The sequence below is a fragment of the Pongo pygmaeus genome, chromosome 19 (genome assembly GCF_028885625.2).
Source record: "Pongo pygmaeus isolate AG05252 chromosome 19, NHGRI_mPonPyg2-v2.0_pri, whole genome shotgun sequence".
In the NCBI taxonomy this organism is placed as follows: Eukaryota; Metazoa; Chordata; class Mammalia; order Primates; family Hominidae; genus Pongo; species Pongo pygmaeus.
The window spans coordinates 17,692,373-17,706,086 of record NC_072392.2 but is presented as its reverse complement, the minus strand read 5'-3'; the positions used below and the strand labels follow the sequence as shown (position 1 = coordinate 17,706,086).

Genomic DNA, 13,714 nt, shown 5'->3' with positions numbered 1-13,714 from the left:
CAGCACTTTGGGAGGCCAAGGCAGGTGGATCACCTGAGGTTGGGAGTTCAAGACCAGCCTGACCAACACGGTGAAACCCCATCTCTACTAAAACTACAAAAATTAGCTGGGCGTGGTGGTGGGCCCCTGTAATCCCAGCTACTAGGGAGGCTGAGGCGGGAAGAATTGCTTGAGCCTGGGAAGCAGAGGTTGCAGTAAGCTGAGATCGAGCCACTGCACTCCAGCCTGGGCAACAGAGCAAGACTCTGTCTCAAAAAAAATAAAATAAAATAAGAAAAAAAAGATAATAAGCATCTAAAAGCCCAGCAAGATGATTTAGACAAAACTCCTACACTTGTAGGATGGAGGCATAGAAATCTTCTAGCCCAGAGATTTTCAAGCCCCGCCTGCTGAGCCCTAAGCAGAGAGGTGGGAGCTGAGTGTATGCACTGTGACCACCCACACTGACACACACTTACACACCTCACACAGTATTCACACCTACTCACACATACACACACATGCATACACACACTCATACACTCACAGGCCTTCTCACACATGCACTCACACTGGTTTTATATACTCAGCTTTCTGTGAGATTTTGCTTCAGCAAAGATTCGCCCTCTTTTAAAGCCCAAACACGTGCTTTAGCCTACCTCCAAAAGTTTGTATAGGTCAGAAAACCGAGACAGAGTGGGGCCTCAGCCTGCCTAAAGTCCCACAGCTGTTGTCCTGCTCAGCAGAAACCAGCAGGCAGGTGCCCCCGACCCAGGATGTCTGTCCCCAGGGGATGACCTGAACTCAGGGAAGAGAAAGAGGTAAACACTGTAGGCTCCTGACAAAGGCAGGAGGCAGGTCAGGGTCTGAGGAGGGACCCGGGGCTGCTGGAGCTCTAAGCAGTTTCTTGCTTTGCCCAAAGCCATGCCCAGGAAACACCATTCATTCCCTCATTCACTCGTGTGCTGTGCATGGGCTCTGAGCCAGGCCCTATGCTACATGCAGAATTCAGAGATGAAAGAGACTCAGGCCCGGCCCCCAGCAAGCTCCCGGTAGATGGGAGAGGGGAGAGTGGGGGAGGGAAAGATCTACACAAATAGCTACAAAACAGAGGCCCAGCAGTATAGTGTAGCAGGTAAGATTAAGTGACCATGTAGCAAGGCAGTGACAGGCCTGGCCTTTGCAAAGAGCCACGCCTTGGGGTGAGAGCCACTCATTAGCCAGGCCTAGGTATTCCCCTCCCTGAGCTCCAGTTTCCTCCCCTATAAAACATGGACCATTATCACACCAGCGTGGCATGTGGTTTAGAGCCCGGGCCTTGGAGCCAGGATGGCCTGGGTTTGATTCACAGAGCCACCATTTTATTTCGAAGCCATGTCATGCAATGGCCGTTACCTCACCTGTCAGAGCCTCAGTGTCCCCACCTCTGAAATGAGGCTAATAACACCAACCTCAGAGGACTTGGGGGGGAATAAATGAAAAATCAGGTATGAAGCACAGTATCTGGCACTCCATAAAATCAATAGCTATTACCAGCAACGCGAAGGTTAAATGGCATGTGTCAGTCATCACCGCAGGGGACAACCACTCAGCAGGTGTGGGCTGGGAGGAGCTTTTTGTTTTGTTTTTTGGGTTTTTTGTTTTTGTTTGTTTGTTTGTTTGTTGAGACGGGGTCTTGCTCTGTCACCCAGGGTAGAGTGCAGTGACACAATCCTAGCTCATTGCAGCCTCAAACCCCTGGGCTCAGGTGATCCTCCCACCTCAGCCTCCTCGGTAGCTAGGACTACAGACATGTGCTACCACGCCTGGGCCAATTTTTTTTTTTTTTTTTAGAGACGTGTTCTTGCTATGTTGCCCAGGCTGGTCTTGAACTCCTGGGCTTAAGCAATCTGCCTGCCTCGGCCTCCCAAAGTGCTGAGGTTACAGGTATGAGCCACCATACCTGGCCAGGTACGGGTTTCTAGAAAAGATTTTGTGAGAGGATAGGCACAGTGGCTCACACCTACAATCTCAGCACTTTGGGAGGTCGAGGCAGGTGGACTGCTTGAGTCCAGGAGTTCAAGATCAGCCTAGGTAACATCTCTACAAAAAACTGTCAGGGCATGATGGTGTGTGCCTATAGTTCCAGCTACTTGGGAGGCTGAGGTGGGAGGATTACCTGAGCCCAGGAGGTTGAGGCTGCAGTGAGCCATGATCACACCACTGCACTCCAGCCTGGGTGACAGAGTGAGACCCTGTCTCAAAAAAAAAAAAAAATTTGTGGGAGTCGCTCACTGCTCCCCGTGCGGTGGGGTGGAGGGAAGGAGAAAGTGTTCTTCCAAAAACCTGAGACTTGAAGAATGAGGAGTGGGAAGAAAAGGGCTCAGGTGGTGGGTGTTTCTGGCACAGGGAAAGCCGTGGGAAATGGCTTGGCCGGGTGAGACAATGCAGGGAGTTCAGGGAGCAGTTCAGTGTTGGAGGCGTCACACTGGGAAAGAGTCGGAGGCCTGGAGGCTGGGGAAGGCAGGGGGTGCTATTTGCCCCTAGCGATAAAAAGGATTTTTGACTATCAGAATCTTTAGAGAATATTGTTGGCTGATATCTTGTGGAATGTCCCTTACTTTGCCTTGAAGGACTTTATTTATGCCTATATTTTTTACTTGAAATCTTACAAGCAAAGACCACATCATTTTTGTCTTGTTTTCCTCCATAGCTAACACACGACATGCCAATAGACTATGGTAGATTGCTTGCAAAACATTGCTTCAGTTATTGCCCTCCCTATATCCATGCCCATTGCCATGTGACTTTGCAGTTCCTCCCCTCAAGAGAAGTCTATTTCCCCTGCTCTTGAATCTGGGCTAGGTTGTGACTTGCTTGGCCAATATAATACAGCCAAAGTGACTTCTCTGAGCCTAAACCTCAAGAGGCCTTGCATGTTTCTGCTCATTATCTTGGAACACTTGCTCAAGCTAGTTGGCTGGAGGATGGGAGTCACAGACCCCATTCATCCTCATCACCCCAACCAGCATCCAGCCAACTACCAGAGGAAGAGCCACCTGGCCGACTTGCAGTGAACCACATAGGTGCATAAAGGGAAACAGAGCTTCCCAGTCTAAACTGCAAAACTGTAAGCTAAATGAATGGTTGTTATTTTTAGCCACTAAATGTGGGTTCCTTTGTTACAAGCAAAAGTTAACCAATAGAAAAGTGAACCCACACTCTTTATAACAGATTGATTATCCCTTTATTCTGTCACCAAGGATGGAATGCAATGATGCGATCATAGCTCACTGAAGCCTCCAACTCCTGGGCCCAAGCAATCCTCCCATCTCAGTCTCCTGAGTAGCTGAGACCACAGGTGCCCGTAACCATGCCTGTCTAATTTTTTTTTTAAATTTTTTGTAAAGACAGGTCTCACTATGTTGCTCAGGCTAGTCTTGAACTCCTGGCCTCAAGTGATCCTCCTGTCTCAGCCTCCCAAAGTGCTAGGATTACAAACATGAGCTACCGTGTCCTGCCCACTCTATCCCTTCTTAATCCCAAAGAACAAATGGGTCAAAGTCTGAGTTTGATTTGCAGTAGGAGAGCTTTATTATAATCAAGATCATGCAGGGTGTGAGATCACCCCAGGCCAGAGAGAAGAAAGAGGTCTGTCTCCCCAACTCTGAAGTCATCAAAGATCAAAGCCAAGCAGGGTTGGAAGATGATGGAAAACCAGAGGCACATATGCCAAGTCAGTCCAGTCCTAGATGGACACAGGGGCTCACCAGCTATCCCTGATGTCAGGATCCAATAAGCAGGCTTCATCGGGGGTCTGCCCATCTGGGGATGCTCATCTGGGGCTGGGCAGGAGAAGTTTACAGAGGCTCTAGTATCGCGAAAGGAAGCCTGTGGAGAGATGGAAGGGAGATGAGGGGGAGAAGGGAGGACTGTAAGCAGGAGCAGAGGGGTTGGGACTTGGGGAAAGATGGGGAAACTCAAAGCAAGGACACTAGAGCTCAAAGAGCTGGAGAATCCTGACGGGGAAGGACCCTGGGGTCTCCCAATCTACTGATCCCCATCTAATTCCTGAATCTCTGTTGCAGCAAACCTGGCAGATGCACCCCCAAGTCTGAGGATGGGGGGCTTATGAGGCAGCCCCCTCCATTCAACAGATTTGTTAGTCAATTATTTGGATACTGAGGCAAAAGACGGCCCCAGCCTCACTCTTAGATGTACATCCATGGCCCTGCAGTGCCACTGGACACACAAAACCACATCAGACACCCTGCAGGGCAGCTCCCAGGCACCTCAAGTCTTCTCTGAGCTAAACATTCCCAGTCATATTACCCAGCCTTTTACTATAATTTCATATTACATTTATATTTTATAAAATTCAATGTGTACATGGGAAAATTTTCCCTGATCTAGAGACCAACTCACATGTGTGAGTCTTTCTTACATTTAGATTATGTTCATCCTTTTGGCAGTTGCATCATGTAATACTTGTGCAAGCCAACTACTGACTAAAATCCCTGAGTCTCTTTTCCACCTGAACTGTTGCTGATCCTGGTCCCCCATCCTCACGAGAGTTGAAAGTACTGGCTGTGAAGCCCCACAGAGCTGAACCCCTCATTTGTGATTGTATGACTTTGAGCAAATTAGTTATTTTCTCTGAACCTCATTTTCCTTAAAATGGGGATTATAATAAAACCTACCTCATAGGGTGGGTCATGATAATGCACAATTTTCATGACTGAGACTCAGCCATGTGTAGATTTGGTCCTAGCCTCATCCTAGGCTCTGTCAAAAATGATGATCAATTCAGAACCAAGGGCCGGTCTCTGACACCTCACTAGAGATTTCCCTAACATCTAGCTCTATTCAGAATCTGTATTCCCTAGAGATTCAAAAATACTCGAAAAGAAAGAGTGATACCTTGACTCTCCACCCCACAATCTAGAGTTGTGCCTCCCTCCACCCCACAACCTAGGATTGTCCCTTACCTTTCGTCTCATTTTGGTCACCAGATTTTGCGGAAGAAGACTGGGAATGGGATGATTTTCCACTTCCTCCTCCATAGCCACCACCACTTCCACTCCCTTCTTCACCGCCTCTGTAGCTGCCTCCACTTTCACCTCCAAAACCACTTCCTCCACCATGGCTGCCTCCACTTCCTCCCCTGGACCCACTTCCTCCACCATAGCCACCCCACTTCCTCCTTCAGAACCACTTCCTCCTCCATAGTTGCCCCCACTTCCTCCACTATGGCCACCTCCACTTCCTCCACTATGGCCACCTCCACTTCCTCCATCATAGCCACCTCCACTTCCTCCTCCAGAACCACTTCCTCCACCATAGCTGCCTCCACTTCCTCCGCTGGACCCACTTCCTCCACCATAGTCACCTCCATTTCCTCCTCCAGAACCACTTCCTCCACCATAGCTGCCTCCACTTCCTCCCCTGGATCCTCTTCCATGACTGCCTCCACTTGCTCCTCGACCTCCTTGGCTACCCTCAAGGCCAATTTTTCCAGCTCGGAGGATTCACTAAGAAAGAAAGAAAACAAGAGAGTTAAAATGAGCGGCCCAGGCCAGGCGCGGTGGCTCACGCTTGTAATCCCAGCACTTTGGGAGGTCAAGGCAGGCAGATCACGAGGTCAGGAGATCGAGACCACGGTGAAAACCCATCTCTACTAAAAATACAAAAAATTACCCGGGGTGTGGTGGTGGGTGCCTGTAGTCCCAGCTACTTGGAGAGGCTGAGGCAGGGGAATGGTGTGAACCCGGGAGGCGGGGCTCGCAGTGAGCAGAGGCTGCACCACTGCACTCCATCCAGCCTGGGCGACAGAGCGAGACTCCGTCTTAAAAAATAATAATAAAAAATTAGTGGCCCACACACACATATATGAGGATGGACCTGGACAGAGTCAGAACCCAAACATGAATCTTTCTGTTTTCCTTCCTGGGAGGCAGGGGACAGAGTCTGGGCTGGCACCATAGCTGGGAGGGGAGAGCCTCCAGCTGGGACTGTGGGGCCCTCCCCTCCCTGGAGCAGGGAGGCAGCTCCTTCTCTCAGTGTCACCATCCCCCTTCCCCAAAGCCCAAATGCACTGAGGTCCCTCCCGCCCCCAGGATGAAGAAGTCCTCAACCCATAAGACCCTGTGTATAAGAACTTCCCTCAGCTGCCTCTATCCAGAGGGATAGAAGTAGTGTCAGAGGCCTAAGGACCCCCAGGGGTTCCACCGAATCCTGGAGCACCTCCAAGTCTTCCTGGCCTCCCTCAAGGAGGTTGCGGTAGGTCTCGATTTCCTGCTCCAGCTGCATCTTAATGCTGAACAGAAGGCTGTATTCCTGATTCTGGCACTCAATCTCTTGCCGGACCTCAGTGATCTGGGCCTCCAAGTTACTGATCTGCTCCTGGATCATCTGCAGCTGGCCACAGTAGCGGTTCTTCGTGTCTTCCAAGCTCTTCTCCAGGGCAGCTTTCTAAGGGTCAGGAGAAGGCTTTAAGAGGGATGCGACATTATAACTCCTCTTCTTCCCACTCCTGGGCTGCAAAGCCTTCCTGTGCCCCACCTTGGCAAAGGGTCTACAGCAGAACTACCAACCTTGCTGAGCTGAGACTGCAGCTCAATCTCCAACTCCTGGACACTGTGCCGGAGCTGGGTCACCTCCTTGGCACTGGACTGCACCTCCTGACCACTACTGGATACCTCATGCTCGATCTGGGTTATCTGCAAAACCAAAGGCTCAGTAAGCACCAGGCTGGGTCAGGAGCTTCAGTGGGCGACATTCGGCCCCATTCACCAGGAGCTTCACCTCCAGGGCCAAGGCTAATCCGAAGCCAAAGACAAGTCGTTCTGAGTTTTGGGTACCCTCCAGCCATGCAGGGTTGTCCGGTCCTCTCAACATGACATTCCCTCTCAACAAGGTTGCAGGACCCTTCACACTTTGTCTCACAACCATCTTTCTAATCTAACCTTATTCCAAACTTCCCCCACCTTTCAAACATACACACACACACACACACACAAACACACACACACACCACAGACCATGCCTTCATGTATGTGCCAGACTCTGGCTAGGCACTGGAGACTCAAGGAGGAAGGGAACCACCAAGGAGCTCAGTACAGTATGGGAGACACACTGTATCCCTCTCCTATAGTCTTACAATACATAGCATTAGATTAAATTGTTCACATTCTGCTTTTGTTCACACACATCTAATAAACTGTGAGCTTCTCAAGGGCAGCAATGTTGTTTGGCTCATATCTGAGACATCAATACCTCTGAGACATCAATACTTTACATATAACATGGCACTGAGAAGCTACTTTGTAATGATGTTTGTATGCAGTGAATGAAGATGGTTGAATGACTTCCATTGGAAGATGGATAAATGACAGCTGCACTGAGAGATGCAGAGCTAGGAGGATGAAGGAATGGGAGGAGGGAGGGATGGAGATATGCATAGATGGACGGGAGGAGGATGAATGGGCAGCCCACTCTGCTCACCTGAGTCTTGTATTGATTCTCGATGTCCTTTCTGTTCTTAGCAATGAGCTACTCATACTCCTGATGCATGTCTTTGAGGGTCTTGGTGAGATCTTTGCCAGGAGCAACGTTTGTCTCCACATTGACATCTCCACTGTTCTGCCCAGTCAGCTGACTCATCTCCTGCCAGGGAGGAAAGGGAGATGAGGTCATGGATAAAGCCCTCTGCACCACCTTTCAGATTTCTCCCTCTGGTCCCCCCAGGGTACAAAAAGGGGACACAGTTGTGAAGCCAAAGCCCACCCACTACCACAGGTGATGCCAAGGAGAAGCTGAAAGTGTCCTCAAGAGCAAAGGAGAGGGTGTCTCCCAGGCAATGTTCCAAAGCTCCCCTGCTGTCTCTGCATTTCTGCTCCTCCCTCTCCCCAGTAAGCCATAAGCCCCAGCACCTTACCACCTTATGATCCTTCTTGAGGGCCATCAGCTCCTCCTGCAGAGTCTCATACCGCATCTCCAGGTCAGACTTCTCCATGGTCAGATTGTCCAGCACCTGTCGCAGGCCATTGATGTCAGCATCCACTCCTTGCCGCAGGTTTTGCTCCATCTCGAACCTGCAGACCAGCCAGGGGTAGAAAACAATCAAGAGGGAACCAGGCCATACCAGGACCTCCAGAGCGCTGAGGTTTGGGGGAAAGGGCTGATGACAGGAGAGGAAAAGAGGAGCAGGACTCACTTTATCCTGAAGTCATCCAGCGTCATGCGAGTGTTGTTGATGTCCAGAAGAGTTTTATTGTTGCCCGCTGTCAGGTCCACAATCTGAAAAAAAAGAACACAGCCATGAAATCATGCTGTGGACCACTGCTGGGAGGGCAAGAGGCCAGGCAAAGCCACAGGAAGTGAGGATTCCATGCAGGAGGATTCTCAAGAGGAATGAGGAACTTTCAACAGCTGGGACATGGCACAGACCCCTTCCAGCCTTCAGCGAAGATGTTTGGTGTGGCCTTCATTCATTCACTCATTCAACAAATATTTGAAGATCTACTGCAAAGAACATAGTGGGATTTAGAGATTACTGACATCCTGTTCCTCAAGGATCCCATCATTGACTACAAAGTCAAAAGTGTCCTAAAAGAGTTCAAGGAAAGGAGAGGTGGCTTATGGCAATGGGAGATCAAGAAAGACTTCAGGAAGGAGGTGGCTGGCAATTGAATTGGGCCCTGAAGGATGGCTAAGATGTAACATTAATAAATAAATGGAAGAGGTTTGGAGTAGAAGAAACAGCACATCCAGAGACATGCAGAAGTTAAAACAAGAAGAATCACTGAGAATACTGATGAGCCAGACTGTGAGCTCCACCAGAACTAAGTCTAGCACATCACTATGTCTACCCAGAGCAACCCTGAGGGTAGGCACTCACTGAACTGAGTGGCTGAATAAATGGATAGATAGATAGACACGTGGGTGGAGGGAGGGAGGGATGAATGGATGGATGGATGGATGGATGGATGGATGGATGGATGGATGGATGGATGGATGGATAGATAGCTTCTATTCCCAGAGTTCTGGATCCTCTCCATCACTTGAATAACCAACATGTACAATCGGGTCCAAAATACCTTAAAAGATCAAGATACACTCCTAAAGAAGCCCAGGAGAAGTACAAAGGAAGAGAGAGTATTGACTTAGACCAGACCTAAAGGAGGTTCCACATCCAGTCCCAGCTCAGCTCATGTTAACCCAGGCCTCCTCTTTGCTCTGCCCAAACTCTGAAAGTTGAGGAAGTAGAAATGAATGCTCAGAGCACAGGCCAAAGTCCTATCCTGGGAGATCCCCAGAAACCAAACACAAGTTTGTTTCTGATGAAAGCGTACATTTCCAAAAGGTGGATTCCCTGGCTGTTATCTGAGCTTAGAGTTTAGCATTTTACCTTTTTTGGAAGATAAAGAATGTAAGAGACAGAGACCGAGACAGAGATGGTTTCCTGCACCTACCTGGTACTTGAGATCATCAATAGTGTCATAATAAGAGGGGTAGTTCTTCTGGGTAGCAGCAGATCCCTTCTTGTCATACCAATCCTGGATCTTATTCTCCAGGTCATTGTTGGCCTCCTTAGAGCCTGTACCTTACCCAAGTAAGAGGCCAGCCGAGAATTGTGTTCCTGCATGGTGCTATTCTCATTAGCAGTCAGAATACCACCATCACCACCTCCAGCACCACCCCCAAAGCCCCAAACCCACCCCCATAGTCACCACCAGAGCCACCTCCAGAACACCACCAAAGCCACCTCCAGAACCACCACCAAAGCCACCTCCAAAACCCCCAGAACTACCACAGCCTCCTCCAGAAGCACCACCAAAACCTCTGGAACCATCCAAAGCCACCGCCTAAACTACTGGCACTAAAACCACCCCCAGATCCTCCGCCATAGCTGTAGCCAAAACTGCCGCCACCTCCCCTCCCATAGACACGAGAGCTTCCCCCACCATAGCCACTAGAAGAGCTGAATCGGCCCCCTCTTCCACCACCCCCTGAGGAGCTGCAGTGGCTGTAGGAAGACCTTATGCTGCCCCCACTGCCCACGCCACCCCCACCACCCCGGCCGCTGCGGCTCAAGTAGGACAAGGAGAACTGTCTGCAGCTCATGACACAGCTGGTAGCTCACGAGTTGAGAAGCGGTGATAGGAGTGCTACCGGCTCCTAAGTGCAGGGTACAGAGCTGTCCCTGGGGCTGCCTACTTATACTCCCAGCTGAAGGTGGCACACCTGGGTGTGCCCTTGCTCTGTGCCAGCCTCCCCCTACAGACCCGAGGGAGGTCTGGGATACGAGGCAGCCGGGCTGCCCCAGGCTCAGCGTCCTTTGGTGACTGCCTGGGGGCGGCCCAGCTTCTCTCCATTGTGTGGGATATTTTGATGATATTAGGCTGTCAGGGCCACCATAAATCAGCTCTACTGCCACAGGGGTGACCTAGATCCTGGAGTCTGGTCTCTGGCTGGCCCCAACAGCAGGTCTGAGACTTAGCCTCTTCGGGATAGAAACTCCCAGGAGCAGAGTTACCTCCTCTATTGATGGTCATTGCTGTCTGCATCCCTCATCCCTCCTTGCTCCCACCTTGTGCCCACTGTGGGCTGAGCTGGAACCAGGGTACTAAGGAGTTATCACAGAGGAGGGGGAGGCACAGCTCCTGCCCTTGTAGAGCTCCAAATGGATGAAAACCAGTCCTTGCTCTCAGGATCCTCAAGGCTTTCTGCGGAGACTGAGGCTCTGCCCTTGGGAGACTCCAGTTTGATGAGGAGACAACTGGCATGGCCAAAAGATGGAGAGAGGCACCAAGACCATGCCCACTGGCACTCAAGGACAGCGTGCAGAGTTCACCCAAAGGGCCGGAAGAAGAAAGTGGACCAAATAAACAAGGTGGTGCTGACACTAGCTGACCTCTGAGCAGGAATGCAAGTGACTCGACTGTCCTGGTCCTTTTGCAGGGCCCAGCAGGGAGTGTGGAATTGACCTTGGTTGAGTGCCTACCCCATACAGAGCTCGGGAGGGGATAGAGATGTGTGACTTATCCCGGCTCCTGGCAGAAACTTGGATGTATATTCTGGTCACCAAGGCCAGAAGAGAATGGTGAAGACCACACTGGTCTCCGGTGTGCCTACTTGAGCTCCATCCAGCTCCGTGCTCATAAGCTGTGTGACTTTGATAAGTTACTTAACTACTCTGTGCCTCAGTTTCCTCCTCTGATAAAGGTTGATATGACTAGTTCGTCCGTCTCCTAGTAAAAGACTTGTGAGAAATGCTCAAAAAATGTTCGACTGTCTCTGATCATTCAGCCCCCTAACTCCCCATCAACTCTGCCCTCCCCCAGACCTTAGCCATAAGCTTCTAACTACTCTCCCTGCCTCTCCCATGTCCCTCTGACTCTTCCTGCACAGCAGCCAGAATGATCTTTCTAATCCACGTCTGACAACATCACTTCACCAGTTTCCCTCCATCCTCAAGATAAGGTCCACATTCCTGGCACTTAGGCCCATCCCCATCTTTCCATTCCTGCCCCATCTCCCACCATCCCCCAGACCCCCTAGAAAATCATACAATGCTCCCCAAATGCCCTTCTTCCCTCTAAGAATACTCAGGACTTGCAATGACCTCTAATTGAAATGTCCCTCTCCATCTTTTCTACACAGAAAACTACTCATCTTCAGTGATCCGTCTGAGTGCCTCTCCTCCGTCTTCGTGTACTCTCGCCCCCTGGGTTTGTACTGTGCTCTATTATAGTGTCACACTGATCTCCATGGCTCTATGAAGCACTTGATGAAGAATAAAAGTTCACGTACTGAAAAAATAGAAGAAAGCTCTCTCTGTTGGCAGCAAGAGCTCCTCTAAGCCTGCCCCTGCTCATCTTGTACTTGCCCCAGTGCCCAGCGCCACATCTGGTCCAAGTAGGATCCCAACACATACGAGATGGAGGAAAGATACCAGTCATTCCAGAAAGATGCTCATTGCTGAAAAGGAGCTAAAGGTAGGGAAATGTCTTTGCCAGGATGGTCAGCAAGAGCCTGAAAGAGGCAAGGCCTGCATGTTTAGGTGGCATAGATGACTGGTATTTCTTGTGGGGCTTTTAACTGATGCTCAATGACTGTTAAATAATACTGAAGTGGCAGGACGCAGTGACCCATGCCTGTAATCCCAGCACTTTGGGAAGCCGAGGCGGGCAGATTGCCTGAGCTCAGGAGTTCGAGATCAGACTGGGAAACATGGCAAAGCCCCGTCTCTACTAAAAATACAAAAAATTAGCCGGGTGTGGTGGCGCACGCCTGTAATCCTAGCTACTCAGGAGGTTGGGGCATGAGAACCACTTGAGCCCGGGAGGCACAAGTTGCAGTGAGGTGAGATCCATGCCACTGCACTCCAGCCTGGGCGACAGAGCAAGACTCCATCTCAAAAAAAAAATAAATAAAATAATAATAATAATAATCATCATCATCATCATAATACTGAAGCACTTGGAGAGAAGATTTCCTTTTTCCATGTTTGTTTGTTTGTTTGTTTTGAGACAGAGTCTCACTCTGTCATCCAAGCTGGAGTGCAGTGGGATGATCACAGCTCACTGCAGCCTTGACCTCCTGGGCTCAAGCCATCCTCCAGCCTCGGCCTCCCAAGTAGGTGGGACTACAGGCACACACCACTATGCTCAGCTAATTTTTTTTTTCCATAAAGATGGGGTTTCCCTATGTTGCCCAGGCTGATCTTGAACTCCTGGGCTCAAATTATCCTCCTGTCTCAGCCTTCCAAATTGCTGGGATTACAGGCATAAGCCACTGCACCTGGCCTCTTTTTCTATTTTTCAATCTTCTGATTAGTCAAGGATGAAATCTCATTTGGACACTATGGCCTCTGTAATTGCCCCACCACACTTGTCAATCACCCTGTTCAAAAAAAGAGAGCCAGCTTTGGGCTCAGCACCTTTAGAAAGTAACAGCATCTAGTTAGAAGTTAGGTATTTCTGTATGTCATTTCCTTCTGCTTCTGGCAAGTGATTATGATTTTCCTTTTTTGGTAGTAATGTAAGATTTCCTTTATAAATATATTTATTGAAATGAAAGGTGAGTTAATTTACCAAAGTGTGTTAAATAAATATTTAAATGGGTGGTACAAAATATGTTAAATTAAAAATTGAACAGGTAGTTTAAGTTTTGAAAATTAAAAGAGAACATAATTCTCTTTTATTCAATATTCAGAGAATACTGAAGGCATTTTATGAATGGTTAATACATGGAAGACTCTTAGATCAAGGCTAGTGGGTATAATTGATTCCCCTTCTACTTTCTTAAATGATTTTAAACCATTCGAGGTCTTTGCCAAGTTCTGCTGGGAAACCCAGAATCTGCCGCAATGTGTTCCAAAGCCTGGGAAGTTACCCTCTTCCCCATGCCCATGCTGATGCCACCACTCTGGTCAGGATGTAAGCCCCAGGTCCCGGGTCCCTGAGCTGGATGGGGAAGTCGGTGGTGCTATGGATGGGCCACCCTGGAGAGAGCTAGCAGAATGGCACTTCCAGAACCCTGCTCTGTCATCTGCAAATGTATCTGTGTTGGGAGATCCTAAGAACAGCTGAGATCCGCCTGACTGAGCAGAAGTTCCCAGCTGGGGCACCCCTGGCCAGCTAAGCCTCTTGACAGATGGCCCTGGTTTCCAGCCCTGGTGCCAAACACCAACCCCTGTCCTCACCCCCCTTTTCCACTTCCCACCCTCTAGTCCTGTCCTAAGCCTCACTCA

At 49.6% G+C, this 13,714-nt stretch overlaps 1 pseudogene; it reads right to left on the bottom strand.

Annotated features, from left to right (window-relative positions):
* Positions 1–3,548: 3,548 nt before the first annotated feature.
* LOC129018002 (keratin, type I cytoskeletal 9-like) lies at positions 3,549–10,083 on the bottom strand (annotated as a pseudogene).
* Positions 10,084–13,714: the final 3,631 nt, after the last annotated feature.